The sequence below is a fragment of the Equus przewalskii genome, chromosome 9 (assembly GCF_037783145.1).
Source record: "Equus przewalskii isolate Varuska chromosome 9, EquPr2, whole genome shotgun sequence".
In the NCBI taxonomy this organism is placed as follows: Eukaryota; Metazoa; Chordata; class Mammalia; order Perissodactyla; family Equidae; genus Equus; species Equus przewalskii.
In genome coordinates this window covers 1268093-1295934 of record NC_091839.1, presented here as the reverse complement: position 1 = coordinate 1295934, position 27842 = coordinate 1268093, and the positions used below count along the sequence as shown (strand labels likewise).

Below are 27842 nucleotides of genomic sequence, written 5' to 3'. Positions count from 1 at the left end.
TAAGTGAGGGGAGGTGAGTGGATTTGAGTGTGCGTGCATGCATGTGCGCATGCGTGAGTGCATGTGGATGACTGCATACATGTGTCATCATCTCTGTGTATCCATGTGTGAGAGTACATGTGTATATGTGTGCACGTGTGTATATGTGAATTGTGAGCATGTGTGTGCACATATGAGTGTGTGTGGGTGTGTGAGCAGGCACACGAGAGCATGCATGTGACAGCATGTGTGTATATATAAATGTGTGCACGCACACATAGTCACGGGTGTTAGAGTGTGCACGTGTGAGAAAGTGCATGTATGCGTGAGAGCACGTATGTGTATGTGAACGTGTGCATGCATGTGAGTGTGTGTGCATGTGTCTGTGAGCGTGTATATGCACGCATGTCCTCCAGCATGTGGGAGGGGTTATCAGGGTATGTAGATTTTTAATATTCCTGTGGCTTTTTCAGCTAAAAGGAACAGGTGCTCGCTCGGAGTCTCACTCTTTCTTCGGAAAGGAGGAGGCCGCAGACTGGGAGAGCTGCCAGGTCCTGATGGGGTTTAGACTCAGAGCACACGGGAACTGAGGAGCCGGGACGGTCACCGCTGCCCATGCCAGGCTGTCCCCGTGTGTCGGGCACTGTGCTGACCATGTGGAAAGCCCAGCCTGTCCCACGCTCCCAGTTCTGTGAGGGTGGGGCTGGTATTATCTGAGGTCCACAAGGGAGGAAACAGAGGTTCAGAGAGGTCAAGCCACTTCCTCATGGCCGCACAGCGGGGAAGGGGGGGAGCCTGGGCAGAGCTGCTTTGGCACCTGTGCCATGATCACCATGCCCTCCTGCCCTCTGGGTTTGGAAGGCGCCTGGGGACTGCCCAGGGCAATATGACTGTCTTACCAGTAGGAAGAGATGGTAAGATTGTCTGAGATGAAAACGCCTTGTTGAGCTTTCCTGCTGGGACTAGCACCCAGCCCCAGCCCCAGGGCCCTTCCCTGCTGTGCTGTTGGCCCGAAGCAGGAGGGTGAGGGCGTCAGGGAGCAGCCTGGGTTCCCTAACAATGGTGGAGCCCAAGGGAACCAGCTGAGCAGCAGGGACAGCCGGCTGGGCTCCAGCTGCTCCTCCTCCCTCTCCTTCCCGCTGGCGGTGCGGCTCTCCTAGTGCCCACCGCCTCTGAGAGCTCCCTGTGTGAGCTTGAAGGGCTGGCCGGCCTGTCCTCTGGGTTCAGTGGGAAGTTGCGGGAAGGAGCTTGGCTGGTCTGCTCAGTCACAGGGCTTCCTGGATGGCTGATGGGGAGACCCCAAAGGAACCCCTTGTTTGGAGCGGCAGTAACTTCGAGACCAAGGGAGGAGTGGGGACAGATGAATGTGCTGGCCCCCAGGAGTGCACATTTCTGTAGAGTGCTCAGGCACTCAGGGCCGTGCATGCACAGGCTCGGGCACACGTGCGCACAGTTGCACACCCTGGCCTGTCCCAGCTCGGCAGGAGGACCCTGGACGTTCCCTGGCGTTGGACTAGCCGTCCAGGAAAGACCACACACATGAAAGGAGGAGGGGGAGGCCTTTGGGAGGTGCTGGGAAGAGAGAGTCCATGGGTGGGGGACTGGACGTTCCTTATGGAGAGAGAAAGGCCTGGGTGTGTGAGCCCTGGGGCAAGGAGAAGGAGGTTCTGAGCTGGCACAGGCAGCCCTGCAGGGCTCAGGGCCAGTGAGCTGCCACCAGTGGCTGCTGTGGCCCTGCTGTGGCCCAGAGAGTGTGCTTGAAAGACTATGGGGTTGTTTCCTGAGGAATCAGCTTCTGGTGACAGGGAAGTGACTCAGTGTGTCCATAGATCTGATCCTTGCTGGGCTTTTATCCTGGGGTTGGGGAGGTGAGGCCCAGAGAAGGCGAGGGCTGAGCTGAGGTCACACAGCCGGTGAGGGCCTGAGTGGGGTTCAGAAACCAGATATTCTGACTCCACAGCCCATGTCCCTCCCCTTCGTGGTGGCTTGAGCTTCTTCCAGGGTTGGCTGTCCTTGGGGAGGACCCTGACCCTGGTGAGAAGACCCCAGGCTGTGCTCACTACCTCCTTCTGCTGCTCACCAGGGCAAGACAGAGATGTCACAGCAGGACGCCACTGGCCTCACAGTGGCAGATGGGGCCTCGCTTCCTGCCTCCTCCTTTGCTGGCTGACATGCGCTGGGCCTTTTACAATCAAAGAAATCTAGGAAAAGCTGCTCACCGTATGTCCCCTCTGGAGAGCTGCAGACAGCTGAACGTGCTGAAGGTCCTGAGAAAGAACTTGAACTTGAGGCTGGAACACCCACCAGCAGGCCACGTCCTGACGAGTCGGCAGGCCCATGCTGAGGTCCCGCGTGTGCCAGGCGCTGTGCTGTCACAGGGTTGGAGGAGGATGGGGAGGGCCAGCGCCCCCCTGGACCATTAGTTACTCGCACCTGAGGAGGCCTGTGGTGCGCTCACTCCTGCCGGGTCCCGGGGCTGCCAGCTCTGCCGTCTCCATCCTGGTGGTTGGGAGGGTCCTCCCTTTGGGGTTGGGTGGAATCAGGACAGGCTGCAGGGCAGTGGGGCTCTCCTGCCGTCTCGGGCCCAGCGTGTGGCTCGGCAGCTGCAGCCTCAGCAAACTGCGCACCGCCTGTCCGCTCGGAGACTCGGGAAGAGAAGACACACTGGAGACCTGCCGCCTGTCCCACTGCAGCCAGGGCGGGGCTGGTGACCCCAAGTGGCCAAGACTGAGGGCTTGTGTGCAGGTGGTTTATTGTGGGGACGTGATCCCGGGGAATGGGAGTGGCCCACTGGGAAGGGTAAACCGCTGTGGACGACTGGGGCTCTTTTCTCCTGGGGACCCGCTGAGGCGTGTGTGGAACACACGTGGGAGTTGCCCGCCTGAGACACAAGAGGAGGGAAGATTTATCTGCCGGTGCGTTGTCAGGATTGCTGGGATCTTAACTCCCCCGCACTTCAAGGGTGGGCATGCACCCAAATGGCCGAGGGGTTTCCCGGCCCCCCGCAGGTGGCAGAAGCAGAGGGCCCGAGAGCAGAGAGCAAGTGACAGGGAGCCATGGAGGCAGGCGCTGCCAGCCTCTCCTGCCCGCAGCTGAGAGACTGGGCAGGGCCATGCCCAAGATATCACTGGGGTTTTTGATGCCTGGAACTCTCTCTTCTTGATAGCACACTTTGAAATGTGGGGTCCGTGAAAGCTCCACTGGGCCCCTGGGAGACTGGTCCAGGGACCACGCATGGCATGGCAAACCTGGCTTTGTTGTGATGCGTCCGTGACATCTCCCTTCACTCATTCACTCACTCACCCATTCATTCATTCAGCAAACTCTTACAGAGCGCCTTCTGTGGGCCAGGCTCCAGGCTGTGCTGCAGGACAAGGCAAGCAGCCCTTGTCCTTGTCCTAGCTCTTGAGAGCCTCATGGTCTAAGGCAGAGGCCAGCAAACTCATCTGGAAAGGGGCAGGTGGTAAACACGTGGCCTTGTGGGCCACGTCGTCGGTCGATGTTGTGGCAGGAAAGCAGCCACAGGCGGTATGGGAACGAATGGGCGTGGCTGTGTTCCCATAATGAGTGACAGTCTTCACCAAAATGAGTGACAGGCTGGACTGGGCCTGTGAGCCAGGGTGCTGACCTGCGGTCAGTGTCTGTGGAGACACACGGCCCAAGGTTCAGAAAGCCCAGAAGATAGTGCCATTAATCCACCCAGGGAAATCACGAAAGGCTTCACAGAAGAGCTGTCACGAGAGCCAGGTCTTGAAGGATGAGTAGGAGTTTGCTGGATGGAAAAGTAGGGGAGAGGCTCTCTGGACAGAGGCAGCTGGGCCTGAGAAAGCGCCTGTGTGCATGGTTCTGAAACGAGTCTCCCGGTAAGTCATGGGGTGTGAAAGCTGAATGTCGCAAGAGGAAAGTGACACTCACAATTAATGGAAATGAAGGCAAGATTCTCCAGGAAGTATTTTTCAGATAAGACAAGCAATGGGCAGTTTTAACAGCACAGCGGGGTGGGAGGGGAAAACCACCTCTTCTTTCTGTGTTGGAACCTCTCCCCTGGGCCTAACCCCCGGAGCGCTGGGGCCTCTGATGCACGTGCAGGGCTGGTCTGGAGGGTCTGCCCTAGACAGGGGTGGCAGGGCCCTCAGAACCCGACTCCGCTTTGCTGCCTGCCTCGGGCACCCTAATGGGCATGGCCACTCAGGCTGGTGTCAGGGACAAAGATTCTTTGCTCCGTCAGACTTTAGTCAGGCTCCTGAAACTTCTCCAGGCCCATCTGTGCATTTCCTTGTAAAATCCAGTTTTAGCAAGAACTCCCCACCCTCGATATCTGATCAGGTCCTCATGCCCCTTCCCCGAGGGGAGGTCTGACCCCTGGCCTGCCTTCTGCAAGAACCCTTTTAGGTCAGCTCAGCCAGAGTCCCCCTTGATGTTTCCTCTTAGTAATTTTCCATCCACTGACCCCCACCTGCTCCTTGGCTGTAAACCCCACCTTCTCGTGTGTGTTTGGAGTGGAGCCCCATCTCTCTCCCCATTGTAAAAAACTCTTACACTGTCACATTCGTCCCGAATAAAGTGTGCCTTACCCTCTTTGACAATGGGCATTAAATATTTTTTTATTTAGCATCAGCGAGGGCCCTGCAGGGCCCCCAGGGCTGGAATCATCTGGAGTGTGTGCCCCCAGGGAGGCCACGTGGGGGTGGTCGGTGGGAGGGTTGGCCTGGACAGCGCACGTCGTCAGCAGAGCGTGCTGGGAGGGGCACTCTGCCGGCCGGCCTGCCTGCCCAGCTCCAGGGTCTCCAGCCACGTGTGGGTCCCGCCCCTCAGGGCTCCCTGGCCCTGTGGCACCTGGAGGGCTGGGGCTGCCCTCTGTGGCTGAGGGCCAGGAGCTCTCCCCTGACCTCGTGCAGAGGAGGGTCAGCATTTCCCCTGCTCCTCAAGGAAGCCAGCTGGGCCAGTGAAGGGGCTGCCAGACGCCTGGCGAGGTGGCCCCCACCTGCAGGGCTGGCGCCGAGGTCTGTGGACAGGAGCTCCTTGCCTGTGGATTGCCGGTTTCTGAATTCTGAATCGCTGTTCTGGATTTTTACTGAAACCCCCTCTCTCCCCACCTCCCAAGGAGGTGGGTTTGGAGTGTGCGGTTGGTGAAGGGGGCAGGCCGGCGTCTGCGGGCACAAAGCTGCTGCAGAGCGAAGGCCACCCAGCCTGCTCGAGTGCAACTCTCAGTGCTCTTGCCCGTGCAGCAGGGGCGGCTGGCCGGCGCTGAGGTCCTGAGCGGGCTGGGCAGGGCGCACTCAGTCCCTGCGGTCATTTGCAGGTCGGCTAGGTGGCTTCGTTAGTCTTCACCTTTGATCTTCTTCCATGCCTGGGCCCTCAGCGGGGTCCCCAGGGCCACCATGGCTCTGCCTCACGTGTGTCTTCCCTGCCAGCTGGCCTGGACTTGTTCTCCGGGCGAAGGCAGAGTGTGTCTTGACGGGCGCACTGTCACAAGGCCAGGCTGGACAGGAGACTTCGGCTCCTGATGGGTCAGAAGGCAAGGGGCCTGCAGGCAGGGAGGGATGAGGAACTGTGGCCATTTTTGTAGTCAGTCTACCGCAGGTGAAACTGCTATGCAGCAGACACTGGGGGCTGAGCTGCTTCCTGGATGAGGCTGTGTGGGCAGTGTAGACAGAACCTTCCGTTGGAATTGCCATCCTCTTCTCAAGGTCTTGCTGAGCCTGCCCTCTCATGGCATAGTCTTCACAGGCCCTGGCTTGCGGAGAACTTGCCTGGACCCCAGGAATCTTCTGGAAAGGAGATGTTGGCAGGAGGCAGCTTCCGTTTCCTCTTCCTCTCCCCAGCCTCTGCTGTGGGGTCCGCTGTGGGGCTTTCCCATCCAGGCTGCCTTGGCTTTGTCTGGTGAGTAGATTCTCCCCACACCTGCCGGGAGGCGCTGCCACGTGCGAGGCCCTCCCTCTGGCTGGGCACGGGTGTGTGCTTTGCACACATCACCTGGCTCAATTCTCATGGCAATCCTGGGAGGGCGTCCTCATTAGCCGCTTGTTCAAATGAGGAACTGGGACTCAGAGAGGTTAAGCAACTTGCCCGAGTTCTCCCAGCTGGTGCGTGGCAGAGTGAGGGATCAAATTCAGCTTGGACCGACCATTGAACACAGCACAATTTCTTCCCCCATCCCACAGATTGGAAGACCAAGACCCTCCCAGTCAAGTGACAGACTCCCCCTTCTCCAGCCCTGCAGTGGTCTGGCAGATCAATGCTCAAGTTTCTTATTTTTTCCCTTCAAGTTTCCATCTGTTCACGCAGCAACCGAATTTATGCGTGTTCAGGCACCATCTGTGACTGCAGCCCCGTTTCCAAATCTGAAACACTTTTCCTTTTTGTCCTTAGCATGCGTGGTGGTGTGGTGGTCCTCAATAAATAACTCATCTTGGCTTGCCAAAGTTCCAGGGGCCTCCATGGTAATTTTTCTCCAAGGAGGGAGGGGGGAGGCATGGTTTTTGCTAAACTGGAATTTTGTTTTTCTGACGTGGGCTATTTCTCCTGGTTGACATTTCAGTGGGCTCCTATCTGCTGGCTGCATTTCAAGCTGTCTCTTTGTTGACAGCAGACGTTGCACACCATGGCTAAGCTCCTGCACGCGTGTGTGTGCGTGTGTGTCAGTGTGCACCTGCGTGCCCACATTTCATGTCTTTGAAAGCTCTTCCTCTCATCGCCCCTCACCTGGAGACCACCGTGGCCACAGTCACACGACGAGGGCCTTGGGGAGAGACTGTCTGGCTTGAAGGATGGAGGAAGTGGTGGCTCTGTGGGCTTTGCAGCTTCCAGAATCTTCCCAGAGTTCTGAGAGGCCAGGAGCGGGGTCTTCGCTTCCTTCAACTCAGTGGCCCCAGAAATGTTTCATTTCAGAGTCCAAGAATTGAACTTAGAAACCTCTCTGTCTCCCCAATCGTTTCCTGAACTGTCTAATAATTTTCTGACTATACCATAGCCAGGTTAATTTCCTTCATTTTTTAGCTCTTTTCTTATGATGTCCTGTTCCAAAAGCTTCTGTGGATAATGTCCTTCATCAGCATGACATTCAAGGCTGGTCCCCTCCAGCCCCTGCTAGGTCCTCTTGATGCCTTTGTGTGCCCCAAATCTCTGCCTGCTGGGGCCTCCCCATCTTCTCAAACCCTGCCTGCTCTCTCCTGTCCCTGAGAATCCAAACTGTGGCATTCTCTCTGAGAGCTGGTCCTGGGTGACTCCTCTCGTGTCAGTGGCTGATGTGTGCTGGGTGCCTGAGGAAGCCCGGGCGCAGAGTCGAGTGAGCACGTGGCTTGGCGAGCTCGCCTTCCCGGCAGGTGGGGATTACACATAGGGAAGAGGCTATGGTGTCCAGACCCTGAGCTGTGAGGTGGGGCATGAGATTCCTTCCTCAGAGGCGTGAGTAGATCAAATGCCACAGTCCCCACAGAGAGCTCGTGGGCGAGCGTTCTCTGTGCTGCCTTCTGGACTGGGGACCAAACGGAGGGGACAGGACACAAAGAAAGCCACACAGAGGCTTTTCAGCACGGTGACCTTCTGCAGGTGTCAGCTCCAGAGGGCACGGAGGACTGCCCCTTGGAGGGGAGGGGACACTTTGACATCCCCAGGTGATTCCTGGTGTGGGTGAGCTGCAAACTCCAGCTGATCAAGATAGAGCTTTTCTGTGAGAAAAATTCCTTATATTGCACAACTTTCTAAAAAGTTATTTTTATATTAGTAAGTGTTATAAATATTATTATATTTATGTTTTTAAAAGTATGCTTTTTGGTGAGGAAGATTGGCCCTGAGCTAACCTCTGTTACCAATTTTCTTCTTTATTTTTTTTCCTCTCCCCAAAGCCTCAGTACATAGCTGTATAGTCTAGCTGTACGTCCTTCTGGTTCTGCTATGTGGGACACCACTTTATGTGGCTTGATGAGCGGTGCGAGGTCTATGCCTGGGATCGGAACCAGTGAAACCCTGGGCCGCCGAAGTGGAGCACGTGAACTTAACCGCTCAGCCACGGGCCGGGCCCTCTGAATATTATTAACTACCTGAGTCACACAGACAGTGTGTATTACTTCTCACCCTGAGTCCTCCTTCCTAAGGCAACTGCTCTGCCTTCGGGATCTCCTTCCCACCTTCTCGCAGCCGCTGTGGTTTTGATGTCGTGTATGTGCTCCCCCTCAAGCTGGGACCCCTGGGGGACTAGTGGGCACTCACTGGGGGTCCACGCTCTGCCAGACCGCATGCTAACCGATCCACGTGGACCATTTCATCCTGTTCTCACGACATCTCCTGGAGGCAGCCTCATCTTCTGGATGGCAGACCTGAGGCTTCGGGAGACAGGCGATCTGCTCAAGAGCACACAGCTGGTCCAGGGTGCTCAAAGACCCCAGGGCAGGTCCCCCTGCTCCTCCCAACACCCTGCCGATGGCTGGGGGACATAGACTTCCCTGCGATCCGTTTCAGACGGACGAGGAAGCTCAGGGTAGAAAGATGAGCTGACTGGCCCGATATCTGACTGCTCACCAAATTCCGTGAGCTCTGAATCAGAAGCTTCCCAGATTCCCCTTTCCTCCAACGCACTCTTGGCAGGAAACATACCCCCTTCCCCGGCCCTTCTCCAAGCTTTGGCCTGGCATTCAAGGCTCCTTATACAGAGCAGCAGAGTGCAAAGTCTAAGGGCACTAGCTATAAAATCAGAGAGACCTGGGTGAGGAGGGCTCCCAGCTCTGTGACTCTGGGCAGGGCCGTTCTTGCTGCCTGGAATACTTCACTCCCATCCTGCCCTTGGAGGCAAACTCCTGCTTGTCTTCGGAGGCCCAGATGTCAGGCATCTCTTCCTCTGGGAAGCCTCCGAGATTTCTTCAGGCATTCCATCCTGTATGTTCCATGGGCCCCAGGCATGGCCCGTGCTCCTCTCTCCGGCGTGCTCCCATGGTCAGAGGCTGTGTCTTGGCCTTCTAGGGGCCCATAGGGTAGGCTGCAGCAAACGCTGATCACCGTCTTGTAGCGGCAGGAGCCCCCCAACCCCCGCCCACTTGCCCACAGTGGGGTTCATCTGCAGATCCCAGCACCCCTTCCGCCAGCCCTCAGCACAGACACCCGCCTGCCCTCCAGCCAACCCTCTCCTGCGGCAGCGGACCGGAGAGCATCAGATGTTCCTGCCCACCACCGGCCAGGCCCTGCAGGGGCACGACTCAGGGAGGAAGGTCAAGACATGTAATTTCTTTTAATTGGAAACGAATGAGCCGTGGTCCCCCAGCTGGTCAGTGTTGTCGGCCATGCCCTGCCAGCTGGAGGCTCAGCTGTGGCTGTCTGTGGAGGGGCTGCCTGCTAGGTGCTGTCCGGCCTCCAGTGCCTGGGAGGCCCATCTGCCAGGCCCGCAGCCGGGCCATTGGGTGGGGCCTCTGCCGCCGAGAAAGAGCAGGGCTGGGCCCCAGGGTAGGACAGGCTGTGGTGCTGTCCCTGCCCTTCCGTCTCCCTTCTGTCATTGCCCCGTGCCTTGTGCTGGTCCCTTCCTGGAGCCCCTCCTCGGTCTGATGGCCAGACCTTCATAATATGGACTCAGGCATCTCACTGTGGCCCCCCTTGCAGGGCGACAATGCTCCGAGGGCCGCCTTTGGCCCCATGTCTCCCTTGCTGAACCACAGCAGTGCACACAGGATCCAGAGACCCCCACCACTCACAGGACAAAGGGGGAAGTGCCCGCATCTGCAGGAGCCTGCCCCTTGGAGCGAGACATCCGGCCCTGTCCTGGTGGGGCTGAGCCACCTTGGGTATGTCGTCCCCCTTCCCTGAGTCTCAGATCTCTTATTCACCATGTGGGGACAACAGTAACAGTTGTCTGGCTTGTCGTGAGCAACATAATGATCTAACACAAGTGGGGAAGGCTTCCGCAGTCAGTTGGTACCCAGGACGCGCGCCCACCGTGTCCTGAGCGGGGCCTGTGAGGCCAGCGCGCTGTGCATTGTTCCTGCTGGCGGCCTGATATCGTACCGGGGACAGTCAACAAGGAACCCCCGACACGATTCCCCACGTCAGGCCACGTCCACATGGGGCCGGGAGGGGCCAGTACAGCGCTGTCGGGACAGGGGGCGGGGGAGGCGCTCAGGGAGTGGCCCGTCATGGCCTCACGGGGCAGGTTCACGTCTTCCAAATGGGTTTCCAGCGTCTCCCCAGGGCACGCTGTCTGGGTCCTTTCCCGGTGGTGGGACGGGTGGTAACAGGTTCTGGACATCACTGGGCCGTGAGGTGGGGCCCAGCCTGCCACACCACTGCCTGATGGGGAGGGGAGGGGCCTCGGGACAGGGCCCAGCACTCTCTACTCTGCCGGCGTCTCCTGCCCCCCAGGAAGTGACATCTCATAGCCCCAGAACCTGAAGATTTCAGAATCTAGGACGTTGGTCCTCAGACGGCCCCAGGAGGATCAGGTCCAGCCCTCTGGGGGTTTTTGAGAGGAAGAGACAGGGTTTCAGATCCAGGGGAAGTGGAGTTGGTCTCATCTTCTCATTGAGCCTCGGTTTACCCCTGAGTATGATGAGGGGGTTGGGCCAGATGGTTGCTAAGAACCTCTTCATCTGTGACATGCTTATGTTCATAAAAAGCACTATTAAAAAAAAGAAAGAAAGGAACATGATAAAGCCTCGTCATTATCATTTTCCAAGTTTTCTGTGTGTTTTTTCATCAGAAGACAAAATATGATTAGACGGTGTGTTGGGCTAATTGTTCCCCAAACAGAATTTACACATTTGAGTATGTTGGCGAGGGAAGCAAAGGGAAGGAGGCGGTGGGGAGCCGGGGCTGACTCCTCCCCGGGAGGGGTCTGCTGGGGGCCTGGGGCCGGGCGCTGCCTGGGTAGCAGGTGCCCTGCGTGGGCTATGCTTTCCCTGGGTCTGGATGGCTGAAGGTCGAGGTTGTGGGTCCCATGGTTCCATTCCAGCATTCATTCATTCACACTCCTTCATCTAGAGACGTGAGCGGAGCTCAGCCCAAGCTGGGCCCAGAGCTGGGTGCTGGGGACACGGTGGTTGGGGGACAGCTGTGGTCCCTGCCCCTGCAGAGCCCATGGGCTAGCTGGAGAGACAGGCACGACACCAGGAAATTGCAGCTCCATGAGGGGGTGCTGGGATGGGAGGGGCTTCATGGGGCAGGGGAGGCTCAGGGGAGGGGTGGGGGGGCAGGGTAGGCTAGCCCCCAAGCACTGGGTGAGGGGTGAGGGAGGTGCCAGGCCGTGAGGAGAGGCACCAGCACTTTGGGAACAGAGGGGGCGTGTGTGGAGGCCAGGGCAGGAGCAGCTGTCCCCGGGGGCTGTGAGCGCATGTCAGGCCCTGGTATCAGGCGCTGAGAGCGGTGGGGTGAGTTGTGGGCGGGCTGGAGAGGCGGCAGGCGCAGGCCAGCTCCCGCCTGTGCTGGGTGAGAAGTGTGGGGCCAGGAGCGATGGAAGCACCTCTGGGTTGTGTTTAGGGCTTTGGGCCCTCCCCTGATGGGCTGTCAGGACAGCAGAGGATGTATACCCCGCCACTGGCCCCAGGGAGGGCCACCCGCTGTCTACCTTAGGCCAAGTTGCACCCCAAATTCTCATGTTTCATAATTAGAGGCCAGATTGTGGAAGAGGCTGGCTGGTGCTCCTAGGAGTGACCTGGCCCTGAGGACAGAGCTGTGGGTGCCACGGAGAGCCTTGAGTCCAACTCCCTGGGTATGAATGGGGAAAATGAAGCCTAGGCAGATGAGAGGGGTGGAGAATTGTGGCCGTCACCCAGTGATGTGGCAACAGAACCCATGGCCATGGTCTCTGGGCTCACGGTGTCCCCTTTCCTCAGAGCACTGGACAGTGACCAGCACCCTCTGATGTGGCATGGCTGCTGCAGGCGGCTGTGACAGAGCGTGCTGAGAAAGGGGAGTGCCACCCTCTCTGGTCCCAGGTACAGGAAATGGACACGGGCCGCAGCTGCAGGAGCTGCCGACGACAGGTGCTGCACCAGAGGAGGCAGAGGCGAGCGGCAGGTGCCCTCAGGCCCCTCGGTGTGGGGGTGGGGAGGGGGGAGGGGGGAGCAAGCCCAGGAGAGAGGCTTGGGATGGATGGTAAGGCCTCGGAACAGCCGACTGAACAGCTGAGCCAGGGGAGCTCGGAGACGGGGAAGTGCCTGGAAGGGGCAGGGGCTGTCTGCCAGGCTGGGCTGTCGCCCTCCCGTTGATGCTGTCCCACCACCCCGCAGGGGCTGACATGAAGGAGGGCCAACAGATGCACTCAAATATGGTTTGGTTCAAAGAATGAGCTAATTAGGCATTTATGCCCATGGTCGCGAGTCCAGAGTTTCCTCCCTTTTTGGCATGTAATCCAGGAACATTATCGGAGAGGGTTTCCAGAGGAGCATCCAGGAAGCTGGGAAGCGATAGAACAGATGGTCCCATTGTGAAATCTGGCCTTTCCCTCCCGCCTTGTGGGTAAGCGTGGCATGATTAGACCCAGCGGGGCTCACTTGGGTGCCTCACCAGGCAGAGCACGGGGCCCCTCGCAGCCTGGGGCCTCCCAGAAGTTCAGGCTGGACGGGCCTGTGCCATTGTAGGATGGGGCATCCGGGGCCCAACGTCACATAATGGACAGCCGCTCAGTGACTTCTGCACCACAAACAGCAGCCTCCTGGCCCCTCCACAGGCAAGAGTCCTCTGCCCAGGCCCACGGCCCTGCCACTGCCCAGGACCGGGGGATGGAGTGTCCGGCTTGCTATCTTCAGACAGGTAAGGCTCACAGCAGAGTATCTGGTCCCAGGCTCAGGGAGGGCGGGAGCCATGGCCTCGGGTCTAGAGGATTCCCAGGGGCCCTGGGTCTGACCCAGCCCCCATTTGCTTCCCTGCTCGCTGGCTGCTGTCTCCGTTCTGGTCTCTCTCCTCCGCCCCCATTGCCGCCTCCCCTCTTTCTGCCTCTCTCCCTCGCTCCCTCTCTTTTGCCTTGTCTGTCTTTCTGCTCTTCTCCAGAGGGAGTTTCAGGCCAATTAAGGCCCATCTTCTCTCTGAAGCTTTCCTCCACCTCCTAGCCTGGCATCCAAGCCGTCTGCCTTTCGCCCTCCGTCCTCCTCCCGTCCAGCCCTGGGGCCCTCATGCTCCACTCCCAAAGGCTCCAGCCACCGTGCCGTTTCTGCTTTCAGCCTTTGCTCACTGCCACCCCACGCCCTCCACCCAGAATGCTCCCTGCCACCATCACCTGTCCAGTCCTCCCACCACCGCAGCCCACCCCTTGCTTCCTGGCCCCTTGGGCAGGCGCAGTGCTCAAGGCTGCTCAGGGCGGGGCTTGCGGTGCCTGCCCACCTGTCCCTGCCTCACCAGAGAAGAACAGTAATTCCCTACACAAAGACGCTCCCCGACGAGGCGGGGCTTGGGTGCCACCGTTAAAATAATGCCTGCTGCCTTTGCACACAGACCGCACAAGCCCAGAGGCAAGCGCTCAGCGTGCCTTGGCCTAGAGCTGAGGGGCTCCGGGGAGTTGCGCTGGCTGATATGGGAGCATGTCAAGGGTGAGCCTCGTTCCCTCTGCTGCGGCTCACCACCGACCCTGTGCTGCTCAGGGGACCCCAGCCCCTCACATGATACGCTCTGTCCCTGCCACGTGGCCCACTGTGCAGGGCCTCCGTCAGCTTGGAGTCCGCAGAGACCACTCTGGCTTTCCGTGCCTGGGGTCTCTGCACGAATGACATAGCACTCAAGCAACCGCCAACATGAATTTCAGCTGCCCTGGAGGGGGCCAGCCGCTCTCTGAGGCGCCTTCAAGGGCCTGGCGGAGGCTGTGTGGCTGCACCGGGCACCTGGGGCCTTTGACTGGGAGCTCTGCAGGTGCGTCCTACCATCAAATAAGACCTGTCTGGCCATCTTGCAACGTGGTGGCAGACAGACAGAGCTCCGTTTTATTTACATCGACATTCAAGGATGCAGGATGCTGAGCGCCAGGGGCAGCACGGTCATCACTGGGCCAGCCTTGCTGAGATCTTGCTGAGACCTGCCAGCGGCCAGGGAAGCAGATCCTGGGAGGCTGCTGGGCTGCAGGAGTCTCCCCCTGCAGCTTGGGGTGGAGGGGCAGCCTGGAGGGCTCCCAGGCCGTGCTCTGCTTCGCAGGGCAGCTCGTGTCCTCCGGGGGCCACGGGTTCCTGTTGTTGCCTGGTGCCCTACAGGGCCTGCGGTGTAGGTGGGGATGTTTAGCTGCCCCTCTGGTTCTGGGGATTATGGGGCTGGACGGGAAGGTGGTGTCGCCATTTACCCACCTGTTCAGGGCTGCTGGCCTCCTGCACACAGCAGAGGGACTGAGGCCTGGAGTGGGCAAGGGTCCAGCCAGCAAGCTGGGAGAGCTGGACTGGATGGATGGTGGCCTGGTGACTGCTCAGCAAGGGTGCCACACTGGAACGCTTGCTATTTTTCTAGAATTAGCCATGGGGTGGCTGGGAGTGTGAGGATGAACAGATCTGAGGATGGGCGAGCAGGGCTGTGGCCATTCAGTCTGTCACTGGACTTGCACACTGTCTGCTGGAGGGGCCAGCGCACAGGCGGAAGGAGTGGGGGAGGGGCCTGATGGGCACTGGGGGCCACTGATCAGGCCTCCTGACACCCAGTGCTGAGGGCCGCACCAGGGGGCAGGTGTTTAGGGGCCCAGGTGGGCAGTCAGGGGCCTGCTCTGCATCCTGCCTCTGTGCTCTCCACAGCCAGGCCTTGGCCAAGCTGCTTGTCTGCGCCAGCCCCCTCCTGACCTGTGACCTGGCAGCGCCAATAATTGTGTCTGAGAGAGCGTGAGGGCAGTGCCTGGCGCACAGGGAGCCGCCCTAACTGGCCATTGTTCCCGTTATTAACATATCATGGAGGGTCCTGCTGGGGAGCGAGGGAGCTGTGATTGTGGTGACAGCAGCTCGCACTGGGAGACTGGTGACCTGCCTTGGCCTGTCTCCACCCTTAGCACAGGAGGAGGAACACTGCCTGCAGCTTGACTGGAGTGGGTTAGAGTGTAAACCCTTCCTGCTGGGCTGGGCTGGGCGCTCTCGGAAAGGGCCACTCTGGAGCTGTCTGGAGGTGAGAGACCATCCTGGGAGGAAGAGCGAGGTGCCCCCCCAGGGCCTCCCTGATAGGGCGTGACAGGCTCACGTGCTGGGCCAGGCAGCTTCTGGAACCTCTTCCCCTGGGGGTGGGGGGAGGCAGGGGGAGGCCTGAGGAGGGCAGGCTCCTCTTTGGCCCAGAGCTGCCCCCGCCTGGGCTCGTTGGTGGGGTGAGGCTGTCAGAGGCCCCTCTCAGCCAGGAGGAGGAGGGTTGGCAAGCTGGCCAGTTCAGAGCAAAGTGTCTTGGGAAATCCGGGAGAGCTGAGTCCCCCAGTGAGAACAGGCAGGCGCTCAGCCAGCAGGATCTGTATTCAGGCCGCACAGCCCTTAGACACTCCATCTTAGCATTTCTGAATTAACCTACTTTATCTTGCAGGACGGGGGAAAGTGGAAGGAGAGTCTGATAGCGCAGGCCGACAGCGGCCCTGGAAGGCTTCTCCCTTGAGGCCCGCGCTCTGGCGGCAGCGACACGGCCTGAGGATGAGCACGCACGGAGGGGGCTGGCTCGGCCTCGGCGCCCAGTGGGTGCGGCGGAGCAGGGCAGGATGCCGGCCTCAGCACTCTGCCTCCCGTTCCAGGCTGTGTGGCAGCCCAGTGGGCAGGGGGCTTCCCCACGGTGGGCCTGGAACCCAGAGAGGTTAGGCAAGCTGTGCAAGGCCAGCGGAGGGATGCCGGCTTTCAGAGTCGCGGCTGCCCCCTTTCCCCTCAGGGCTCTGTGTGTGAGGCAGTGAATCACCCGCGGGACGCGGAAGGAGCAGCGTGCGCTCCTGTTTCTGTCTCCCAGGGTGAGGGACACGCTCCCCTCCTCCCCTTCATCTCCCGGGACGGGTTTGCTGCGTGGGAGGAAGAGCGTGGGCTCAGTTTATGGCGTGGTTTTGCTGGGATTGTCTCCTGCTGGCGAGAGGAGCCGGCGGCAGGCGTGGATTTCTGCTCGCCCTGTGTCCGGAGGCCAGGCCAACTTCCGACGACTGCTTGTACGGATAACATGGCTGCTGTGGCGAGGCCATGGGGCTGTCCTGTGGGACGGGTCTCTTGTCCGTCGGTTCCCCGCACCCCCCGCCCCCAGTCCCGGTCCCAACTGACAGCTCCTTGAGGGCGGGGCCTGTGTCTGATTCATCCTAACCCCAGGCCAAGCCCTCAGCGTGCGGCAGACCTGACCCCCATAGCTCCTTGGCATGCGCCGTCCCACGCCCACCCGGTCCTCTCTCCCGCGGGCCTTGTCCTAGTAGGTGTGGGCTTGGCCTGCAGGGTGCAGGGCAGCCCATGAGTGCTGGGGAGGCAGTGCCCCAGGAGCCAAGGATGGACTGGAGCCGGTCTGCGCGCCCTCCAGCCTGCTCCCCGACAGGGGTCAACTAGGACCCGTTCTGACCATCTCTCTGGCAGCCCTCAGCAGCAAGCCACTTATCACCACACTGCTCTGGCTGTCGTCCCCTCCTGTCTGCGTCCCCACTCCCACGGCAGTGCTTCCCAGGGTCACCTCCCACATGACCTGCTTGCGTCCCAATCCTCAACCTCGGGGTCTGGTCTGTGGAAGCTGCTGAATGCTGGGGATGAATGCACAACTCCATGGATGGGCATCATGCAGAAGCCCGCTCTGGGGGCAGGTGAAGGAGGTCCCGTCCTGACCACGAGGTGCTCTGCGGCCTGGGAGGCTCCCTAGCCGGCTCTCGCGGATGGTTGCGCACAGATGCAGAGGAGTCTTCTCGCCATTCCCAGCAGCCATAGCGTTTGGCTGCAACTGGTCTCCATCTCTTCTCCCCACTCTCTCCTTTCCTCCCTTCTTTCCTCTTTCCTTCCTTCCTTTTCCCTTCCCGTCTTCCTTCATTCCTTTCTCTTAAAGAACAAGGAAAGAAAAGGACCATAGCAATACATTTTGAGAGGGTCTAGATTCTGGTGCTGCACGACAGGGTTCTGTCTGGAGTCCTGTGGCTCTTCAGGGCTTTGTCTGACCAACAGCTTCCCTGATTGTACCCGGATTCACGGCTGTGCAGGTCCTAACCCAGGTGCTGGGACCAGTGAACAGAACGCTTGTGGGGGTGGGCAGAGCCTGGGGCTTGGGCCTGAGGCCTCAGCAAAGCACGTGGGCCTCTGGAGCCTGCCTGTTTCTCCTCCACCCCCAAAGCTTCCTTTCTCCCATGTGCATGTCCTCCACACCTGGATGGTGCTGGAGACCTCACGGCTGGAGGTCTTGGCGCACAAGGGTCTGTTCACGTTTCATTCCCAGAGGCTGGCACCGCGTCTGCCTGTGCTGGGTGCTCAGCAAGTGGGTTCCCCTGGGCGATGTGTGCACACTTCCTGGGGGAACTCCAGCTCCCTCTTTTCTGGGAGAATCATTTGTCCCAGAGAAAAAGTGCACTCTCTGACGACAGCCCGAGGGGCCAAATGGGACTTATATATGGCTGCAGCCTGTCAGGGGTCAGCAGCCTGGTGTAGATCTCCCTAAGCCCGTCAGGGAAGCCGTGCATAATTAAATATCATTAAATGGACTCAGACGCGTCCAACTTCATCACCACTTGTTGAACCTGAGTAATTGCCTTGGCTTGGCAGGAGGAGGCGGTCCCAGGGGAGAGGCTGCCAGGGCCCTGCCTTGGCGCAGCCCTCGCTGGTGCTTCTGGCCTGAACACTCCACAGGTGGGAGAGGGCCCCAGACAGGTCCTGGGAAGGCTGCGGGCCTGGGAGCTTCCTCCTCCCAGCCTCTGGGCCTGCGGGCTGGGTAATGGCTACCTCGCTACAGCTCCCAGGAAGCCTGGCTGAGGTGGGCTCCGAACCCAGGCTGAGCCGCCTCCCAAGCCCACAGCCTGTTAGGGCTCCCATGGTCTCCAGATGGGGAGGGTGGAGAGACTGATTGAGGCCCCCACAGATGTGCAGGGCTTGGAGTCCACCAGCCCCCCAGCTTTGCAGGAAGCAAGAACTGGCCAGACCACTCCAGGGTGTGCAGACAGGGGGCCCTGCTGTCCTGAGGGAGCGCCTGGCCCCCAGGCCACAGTGTGGGGCCACAGGCAGGCACCGGGGACTGGAGGATGGCAGGACTCCCTTCTTCCCCGGCTAAAGGAGCAGGCAGCACTGTGCTGACAGGGCCTGCGTGGGAGAGGTGTTGAAACTTACGAGTATCTCCTCCGGATGCCTCCAATTCCACCGTCTGAGATGCAGTCCTGGGGGTTAGTTGCGTTCTTGTTCAGGTTTCACATAAAACGCCCGTCTCCCAGGGCACGTGCAGAGTGTAGTGCTGTCTTATCTCTCCCTCCATGGTGTGTCCCTCCCGGGGCAGACACTGACTTTTCATCTCAGCACCAGGGTGCCCAGGGCCTGGTTGCTCCAGGATGCTTGTTGAATGAATGAGTGATTGGCACATTCAGGGCCCGTGGGACTCGGGTTCATGGGTCACGGAGGGAGGAGGGCGCTGGCACAGGCTCCCTGACTTCACAGAGCCCCTGTGGGCTGAAACAACTTGGCTTCCACCCCGACCCCTTTGGAGGGAGAAACAGTGATCACAGACCAATGCTTCCGCTTCCAGTGTGCTCTTCCACTTTCTGGGGTCATTTCCATCCCTTCCTCATTCTAGGAATTGTCCGGTGCAGAGGAGTGTGTGGGCTGCTCCAGGGCAGGACACACACAGGTGCCAACAGGGGTGCAGGGAGTGGACACGTAGGCAGGCAGCAGACTTGGGGTAAAATGCTGGTGCTCCGAGAGCCCACAGTGAAGGCTCGGCTTTACAAGAAGCTGCGTGAAAGTCATGATTGCTATTTCAGTGGTCAGATCTTGGGGTGCAGAAGACAGTGGTCAGAAGGTCAAAGGGCACATTCTATGGCCTCGCTTCCCCTTCCACCTACCAACGGGCCGCCCCAGACCTGTTCCCCCGTCCCTGGGGAGGTGAGAGGAGGAAGCTGCAGACTCGGGGACTCTGAGTCCTCGGCCACCCTGGCCCATCCACACCCTGCAGAGACTCCCTAGGCTTCTCAGCCAGGAGAGCCTTCCCCTCCCCCGGGCATTTCTCTCTCCGTTCCCCGCTTCAGGTGGGTGCAGCACATCCCAGGTTGGCGCCTGCTGTGTGCAGGCTCTGGAGCATGGCTCCACCTTGGTGCTCACCTGTTTCTTGCATCTATGTGGCTGGAACTAAGTGATTTTGTCTGCAAAATCCTGCAGAAATTCCAAGAGAAAGGCAGGGAGACAGGCCAAAGGAGAGAGTCCTGTGGAAGCGGGGGAGCCTGCCTGCAGGCTGTTCCAGACGTCCCTGCGGCCCGGTCCAGGAGCTGTGCTTGCTCGCACAGGAGCACCCAAGGCTGCAGCCGCAGGAACCACGGAGGCCTGGGGACATGCAGGGAGCACCGCCCAGGTCTGGGGAAGGGGAGGAGGCAGGAGGGGTGCCAGGTGGCTCTGGGCCAGTCCCATGGCTGCCCCTCCAGGGAAGGCAGCTGCAAGGGCCCGAAGCTTCTGTCTTGAGGCTCAGGATTGCTTGTGTGTGTGTGTGAGAGAGAGTCGTGAGTGCTTGTACCTGTGTGTGTGTCCACGTGTCTGTGCTTATTCCTGTGTGTGTTTCTGCATGAATCTGTGTTGCCTGCTCCCAAAAGACTGAGGGCAGCCGCTCCCATGTCCCCCAGGAAGTTGTCTTTCTCCCCTCAGCCTTGCTAATTTATCTTTCCCACCAACCAACTCTAGCCCTGACCTATAGGGGGAGGCGTATCCCATGGGGGCTCTTCTGTCCCCCTGGGAGGCCCGACACTCCGTTCCGCAGAAGCCAGTCTTGTTAGCCGAGGGTGGGTAGCCTCTGAAAGGCCAGAGGCGGGAGTGGAGGTCCTGGGTGCCAGACCCTAGTCAGCCCCCTGCCTCTCCCCTGCTGACCCTCCTGACCCTGTGGAATGCGGGCTGTGAGGACCAGATCCAAGACGACAAAGGTTAAGCCCCAGAACCAAGTCAGGAACAGAGAGGATCCTCTGGAATGTGTGTTTGGTCCTTTCAGCGACAGCACACAAATGTCTCGAGCTTGTCCTGGTGAAGAATAAATCCTGAGTGCTTTTATAGTTGCATCTGGGGTCAGAGACAAAAGTTGGAGCGGACCCAGGTTCTGGGAAATTCAGCCTGCACGGAAGAGCATGCCACATGGCCCCACTTTATTATTGTTGTTATTAATAGTAGTAATAACAGCAATTATTAACGATAATAGCTACAGCAACGCTGACATTTGCTGAGGGCTTACTGTGCGTCAGTCACGGAGCCATGTGAGTCACCGTGATCCACTATTTCCTCTCGTCCTTGTGACATCCCCGTTTTATCAATGAGAAAATGGAGCTACCCTCAGGAGCCAGCGTGTGCTGCGGCGGCACAGCACGGGCCTGGCGGTCAGGTTTGCCGTTTAGGCTGAGTTGTGCCACCAACGCATCCCGTGAACCAGGCCGGTCGTTTTGGCCGGTTCTCCCCGAGCGCCCCTCCCTGCCCGGGTGCAGATGGCCCCCGCCCACCGGGAGGCCCAGGCCCGGGGCGCTGCTCGCGTGCCAGCTGCTCGCCAGGCGGGCGGGCCAGCGCGGCGGGAGGTGGCGTTTATCCTCACTGGCCTTGTCTCCCAAATGCGGATGGGTGGTGTTCCCTCTGGCGGCTCTAAACCCGGCTGAGCGCGGGCGTGCCCCTGGAGCTGAGGAGCGGCAGGTGCTGGGGTCACGCCGCGTTTGCGGAGGGCGTGGCGCTGCCGCGTGAGGTCACAGGAGGCTGAGGCCTGAGGGACGTTGTCGTCGGCCTGCCCGCCTTTGGAAATCGAGATCGGGGTGAAATTCCCAATCTGTCGCAAGCCTTTCCTGTTTTGTTCGTGCAGGCTCAGGGTGGAAGCCGTGCTCGCGGAGGGGCCGCTGGGACCCGCTCGGTTCCCTGCGGGGATGCGCGGGCCGCCCCGGCTGCCCGTGGACGCGCCGCTCCGCTCAGGATGCGCAGCCACGTGCTCCGGGCAGGGCGCTCGTTTGAGCTGAGAAGGCAGCCTGAGAACTGGCGCCCTGTGGTGGCACGGGGACCGCGTCCGCTCCGACCCCAATGACCTCGTGGGTTGGGTCTCCCTCTCTCCTCGCTGGGTCCCTTTCTCTGCTTTTCTTTCAGAAGCTGGCTTCTCTCTTCTGCTTGTCGGTTCCTGTCTGTGTGTCTGTCTGTCCCCTGGTGTCCAGCCTCAGCATCTCGGGTTCCAAGTGGCCTTTGCGGGTTTGGGGGGTGGGGGCGGGGCGGCAGCAGGCTGACAGGAGAGACTCACCCTGCGCCTGCCAGCTCTGCAGTAAATGTGTGTGGGGTGGAGGACCCCGCCTGCCCCGGGCTGACCTTCTCAGGCCCAGGCCCAGTGAGGGTGTCCTGCTCCCCTGTCCCCAGCAGAGGAGCCCGCAGGACGTCTTAACCCTGGAGAAGCTATGTGGCTGGCTTTCAATCTCCTAAAAGCCTCTCGTAAACTTCTGGGCTGCAGGGCAACCCGCAGGGGCTCAGCGGGACCCACCTGGTGCAGTGGCGGTTTGCCGGTGATGCATCTTTTGCGGTAGGAGCTATAAATCCCCACTGAAAGATGAGAAATTAAGGCCTGGAGAGGCGAAGCGGTTTCCTCAAGGTCGTCCCTCTAACAAGTGCTGGGCTGCTCGTGCGGTCCGGGCCTGCCCGGCTCCAGCTCCGAGTGAGCCCACTTAGTCGCATGCCAGGGGCCTCTGCGGCACGGGCCAGTAGGAGGCCAGATTAATCGCTATGACAAATGATCTCCAAACCTCTGTGGCTGAACACAATAAAAAGTCACTCACGACTTCCAGAACAAACGACCATGAGTGTCCTGGTCAGGTGGCTCTCCTGGGCGCTGTCCTCCCAGCGGTGACTCGGGGACCCGGGCTCCTTCCACACTGTGGCTCTGCCATCACCTCGGGCCTCGGGTTCCTCCGCTGGATTCTGTCTGTCTACCAGCAGACGAGGGAAGAGTGGAGGGCTCTGTGTGGCCTTTCCTTGGCCTGGGCCTGGCGGTAGGGCCCACGTCTACCACACTCCATTGGCCAGAATTCAGACACCAGCTACGAAGAAAGCTGGGAACTACAGTGTCGTTTTGCGCCCAGGAAGGAAAGAAGTGGTTTGGCAAACAACCAGCCAGTCTCTCTTGTACGAGGCTCCAGTCTGTGTTTCCAGTCTCAGCTCCTATGACTTCTTGGCCACCATCTGCTAAGAGGATTGTATGATTTGTTCACAATTTTTCTTTCTCTAACCATCATTGCGTGGCTCATCCTGGGCAGGTGTACTTCCCGGCCCTGCTGACTTTGGGACCAGCCATGTGACTTGCTGTAACCCGTGGAGTATGGGCAGACGCAGGGTGTGTCTGTGCACTGGGGTGCTTTCACTGTGGCCGTGTGGTTCGGCTTGGCCTCTTGCACGCCTGCGTTGCACCTTGAGAAGGGTATGTTGCTCCTATGGCCTGGATCCTGGCAGGAGAGGCATGTGAGCAGACCTGAACTGGACCCACAGGCTGGAGCAGAGATGCTCAGCCAACTTGCAAACCTGTGAGCAGGAAACAAAAGCTTATGGTTGTAGGCTGCTGCTGCTTTGGGGTTGTTTGTTACACAGCACTCTTGTGTCCTAGCTGACCCGTATAGCTTACTGCCATGATGGAGAGATGCCCACATACCCTGAGCCACCCCACTCTCCCACGCTCCATGATGACTTGCTGCTGGCCCTCCTTAAAAGCCTTTCTTCTTGATCCCTCCAGAGGCCAGGCCAGGGGCAGACCCTTCCACAGAGCGTCTCTTACTGTCCCCAGTCCTTGGGCATTCAGGAGAGGCAGAGGCTACTGGCTCCTCAGTTCAGTTTTTGTCCACAGTTTTCCTGGTCATCCTGTTTTCCCCACCGCCTGGAGAGTGGTGCTTTTGAAGGCAGGAGCCACGCTAATTCCCTCTTTCCTCTAGCCACTGCTCCTGTGTCCCCCACACAGTTGACAGTCAGACAGTGTTTGCTAAACTGGATTGATTTGCATGTCTGTCCCTGTTAATGGGAGGTCCGTAGGGCACATCGAGTGCTGGCAGGCGTCCCTGAGAGTGCCGGCCGTGCTTGGTGCTCAGATGATGGGTCTGCCACTGCCTATGTGGACGAGGGGCTGCGCCGCCTCCCGCGCTCTCGGCTGGAGGCCTAGGCTCAGCACGGGGCCATCCCTCTCCCTCCCCGAGCCCTTGGTGTCCGAAGCCTGGGTCAGGAGGGAAAGCGGCAGCCTCACACCTTGGCCCGCACATGCCTTGGGGAAGCCAGTGGACTTCGTCAGCAACGGCCCCGGCTGCCAGCATAATCTGTCTGTGGTCCTCAGAGCACCGTCTGCAGCTCGGGTCCTGCCCTGCACTGGAGGGAGATCGTTTGCATCATGATGCTTGGGGATGCTCAGTGTTGGTGTCTGTGAGCCAGGTGACAGGGCCATCTCTGGGTTAGTCGTGCTCCTCCCAAAGTGGGTGGCGGGTGAGTCTTGGACAGGCCTGTACAGTAGTGGCCACCCCGGCCGCACCAGGCCCTGCCCAGCTAAAGCTGTGGGTGTGTGCGTGTACCGGCCGTGTGGACCAAAGCTGGGTCACTGCCCTGGCAGGCGCGAGGTCGGGGCAGTAGCACAGTTAAGCCTCGTCTGCTCTGCATCCTCCTAAAGTCAGGGCTCGCTTGTTTTCTCTGTGCAAAGAAAGAGATGAGCAACACAAACAGCTGCAGTGGGGGATTCTGGTTGCATTAATTGTCTACTGCTGTGTAGCAAATTACCCCAAGGTTAATGGCATAAAAAACAATGAATGTTTCTTATCCTCGAGGTTTCTGTGGGTCAAGAATTCAGTGTGGCTTGGCCAGCTGGTTCTGGCTCAGGTCTCTCACGAGGTCGTCGTCCTCTGAAGCCTCCGCAGTGGCTCACCCGCAGCACTGGCTGGTGCTGGAGCTGGCAGGAGGTCTCGGTTCTAGCCCCCCAGTCTGCTGCTGTGTCCTCCCGACCTCAGATCAAGCGACCCAAGGGAACGAGAGAGAGCCAGGCAGACGCTACCCTATTTATGACCAGGCCTTGGCCATCGTACAGCGAGCGGTACCTCTACCACATTCTGTCCCTTAGAAGTGAGTCACAAAGGACGGCCCACATTTGTGGAGAGGAGTTAGACTTCACTTTTTTTTTTTTTTTTTTGTGGAAGATTAGCGCTGAGCTGACATCTACACCAATCCTCCTCTTTTTGCTGGGGAAGATTGGCCCTGAGCTAATATCCACACCAATCCTTCTCTTTTTGCTGAGGAAGATTAGCCCTGAGCTAACATCTGTGCCTATCTTCCTCTACTTTATATGTGGGGCATCTGCCACAGCATGGCTTGACACGTGGTGCTAGGTCCACACCTGGGATCTGCTGGTGAACCCTGGGCTGCCCAAATGGAACGTGTAAACTTAACTGCTGCACCAGCAGGCGAGCCCTTAGACTTCACTTTTTGAAGGAAGGAGGTCAAAGTATTTGTGAATAGATTTAAAAACCACCATACAGATGAAAAAAAGAACAAATAGCCTTCAGGGTCTGCGCTCTTCCATCCTAACCTGTTACACCTTCTCCTTTTCTGTCTCTAATCTAGAACAGAGGGGCCCCAGGCCCAGACGGAGCCTTGGGCAGCAAAGGACAGCCCATTGACACGGACCAGCTGAGGCAGGAAAGGGACAAGACACTCGAGAGAGCGTCTCCACAGCAAGTACGGGGTTGAGGGACCCAGCAAGGCCGTGCCGGGCAGAGCTGCTGGACGAGGTGTGTGTGTGAGTGAGCTGGAGGTGGTTGGCAGGAAAAGCACCCGTCCCGGCTGAGCCCATGCTCCTGGGGCTGCGGGGTCAAGGAGACAGTGCACAGCTGGCCGGGCCTTCAGGATCCTGGAGGTGCTCGGGGCCGGCGCCTTCAGTCAACACTCCAGGACACCGGGTCCCGGGGAAGCAGGTGCGTATTCGAGGTCACAGGTGCAATGGAGGGGGTGGGATCCCCGCTGTGTCTTCACCCCCACATCACTGCCTTTGCAGTGAATTGCCTGTCAGGAGCCACGCCTGGCAAAGATGGAAAAGGAAAAGGCTGTTATCGACGGAGCAGGAGGGGTCCAGGCTGGAGGCTGGAGGGAAGTCACCACGGGCCCGGACGGTCAGGACGGCTTCCTCCTTCCAGTAAGAGGATGCATGAGGAACATGCCTAAGGGGGAAGGGGCGGTGGGACAGTGGAAGTCAGTAGAATAAGTCAGTCCACACAAGACAGACTGATGAGCTGACTTTCTAAAGCAAAAAAAAAAAAAAAAAAAAAAGCAGTAAATACAAAAGAAATACTGGCCCTGGAAACAAACCATGCCTGTTTACTGGACTAAGGCACACACAGATGTGCTGTGTAAATGGCAGTGAAATATGCTAATAGACAAGCCTGGCGTTAATCACGGGGCCAATGATTCTCGCTGTGCTGCCATCGAGTGAGCGTTTTCTAGAGCGTCCTGTGCTCTCTGCTGGCCGGGGGCTGGGGGAGGGCCCCAGACCTCGCGCTGTGCCTGGCCCAAGTGGTGACAAACTCGGAGTCTTCCGGGAGGCAGCAGATGACCAAGTGGAAAGCAGTGCAGAATTGTTCAAGTGGCGGCAGCTCGGTTCCTGCCTTGATGGGTTTTCCCGGGAATCTGCCGTGGGCGGTGGCAATCTTCGGAATGACAGGGGCCAGAGGCAGGACCTGCCCAGGCTGGTCTAATCGGAAAGGGCACTGGTGGGACGGATGCAGGGGTAGCTCGGGACCCTGTGGGGCTGGGCGTACAGCCAGCCTCACGAGGTGGGACTGAGCAAGGCAGCTGCTGCCCCCGCCTTTCCTTCTCTCTTTCCTCTGCTTCTCTCCCTGCAGTCTGGCCTTCTCTGCTCCACCTCTCCAAGGTGGGACATGCTGTGTCAGCCCTGTGTGCTCCCAGGCCCCGCACCAGCAGCCCAGTCCCTGCTCCAGACTCACGGGAGGATCTGATTGGCTCGGCCCCTCCCTGGCGTGTGATCTCCAGTGTGCAGTCAGCCGGGACCAGGGGGCACGTCCCTGCATCCTGGGCTTTCCCAGGTCCCATCTCTGCTTTGGCACTGTTCCCAGACAACGTGTGGAGCAGACACCCTAGGATGGGGCTACTGCCGGCGCCTGTGGTTGATGGAACTCTCGAATGCAGTGTCTCCCCAGCTGAGCCAGGCAGCTTCCCCTTCTGCATTCTCCACGCCTGCGCACTGACTGCGCCCGTGGAGGAGGGCCCTGCTCCCTGGATCTCCCCCTGCCAGGGCTGCAGGAGACTCCCTGGAGGCGTGTGGTCGGGGTGGGCTGTGAGAACCCTGAGGCACCCCGCTGAGCTGCGGGCGTCAAGCCTCTGTCTTCCCGGGTTTGCTTCTCCCTCTTTTCCAGTCTAGTTAGAACATTTGCTGAGTGTCTGCCGTGTGCAACAAGCTCAGGAAAGAGAGGATCGGGTGAGACGGATCAGTGGAGGGGGCAGGTCCCAGCGACGCAGGCAGGGCCGGGCCCACCGCCTCAGTCCCTCCTCCTGGCCTGTGAGGTAGCCCCCCAGGCTGCTTTGCCCCATACTCCGGGGTGTGGGAAGTTTCCGCGTCATGGCCCCCCGCAGGACGGCTTCCCTCCCCCTCTCCCTTGCCCCCCAGGGCTTTGTAAGAGTCACATGGGACAGTGTGCATGAAAGCTCTAATTAAGAGTAAAGGATTACATGAGTGTATTTTTCAGTCAAAACCATAAAAGAAACCTTCCCTAAGGTTGGCCCAAGTGCTCCTGCTGATGTGGGAGGAAGCTGGGTCTGGGGGCTGCATCCTCCTCCCTGGCACGGAGTACGTGCGAGCTTTCGGGGTGCTGAGGAAGGTGGGCCTTGAGGACCGGGCTGAGAGAGCTGGCTTTGATCCTGTTGGCAGGGCTGTGTTGACAACAGTCTTCTGGGAGGGGACCAGCCCACGCAGAGCTGGGGTCCCACGTCCTTTCTCGGGGCTCTGAGTCAGTTCTCAGGACACCGTGTGGCGGCTCCCAGTGGGCGTGCCGGTTGTGCATCCGAGTGTGCTGCAAGGTGTATGCTGCTCTCACGGCCCCTCTCCCCTCCACGGGCCGCAGTCCTGGACACGCTGGGAGAGCTTCTCCTGGCAGCAGGGCGGGGGGCTGTGCAGCCTCCCCCGCCGAGTGGCTTTGCCGCATCCTTGCACACTCCTCCCCCAGACCCCACGCTTCACACCGCCTCCGCCTCTCGGCTCTCCTCCTCTCTTCCTCATTCAGGGCGCTGGGTTTTGGTGCTTGTTGCCCGCAGCGGCAAAGAGCAAGGAATGACAGGTACCGCCAAGACTACTTGGCTGTTTAAGCAATCAAAGTTTATTGATAAAGGGAAAAAGAACGAGGAGCAGGAACAAAGGGGAACAACAAATCGGTACTCACAACATCCACACCGCAATCCGCCGGGGAAGTCCCAATAGTCTGTATGGCAGGTGGGATGCCGATTGTCCGGGTCTGAGGCACAGCATCCTCTCCTCAGCGAGACTCCCAATTGTTCTATGCTGTGACTCCCTTTTATCCTGAGGTTCTTCCTCTGGGTTCTGACTCAGGGTTTCAGACATTTGGATAATTTGAGTTATTTCTTCTTGTTCCCACAGATGGGATGCTTCTCTCTTTTTTGTTCCCATGGATGGGATGTTTCTAAAGTCCCATCAGGTGCCCGTCGGGGTGGCCAGCCCAGACAGGGAACATGACGCAGGACATATTCTTTGTAACTTGTGCCTTAGAGTCAGGGCTGAAGTGGCCGTCTTTGGCCCCGAGCCCAGACACATTCCTTCACGTAGGGCGCAGGCCCAGT

At 59.2% G+C, this 27842-nt stretch overlaps 2 long non-coding RNA genes across 3 annotated transcripts in view; one reads left to right on the top strand and one right to left on the bottom strand.

Moving 5' to 3' along the window:
• LOC139085411 (uncharacterized) overlaps positions 1–26729 on the top strand; it is a 109896-nt gene extending 83167 nt beyond the window's left edge. Inside the window, exons 1-4 of one of the 2 annotated variants that reach the window (XR_011543664.1) lie at positions 12444–12711; positions 24603–24952; positions 25033–25170; positions 25877–26715. This is a non-coding gene — a long non-coding RNA (uncharacterized lncRNA). Of the gene's footprint in view, positions 1–12443; positions 12712–24602; positions 24953–25032; positions 25171–25876 lie in introns of those variants that run through there. The other variant, XR_011543665.1, reaches the window with a different exon arrangement.
• On the bottom strand, positions 24129–27592 carry LOC139085413 (uncharacterized). Its single transcript, XR_011543667.1, has 2 exons — positions 27428–27592; positions 24129–25056 (listed from the first exon to the last, which is right to left on the bottom strand). It is a non-coding gene; the product is annotated as an uncharacterized lncRNA (long non-coding RNA).
• Positions 27593–27842: the final 250 nt, after the last annotated feature.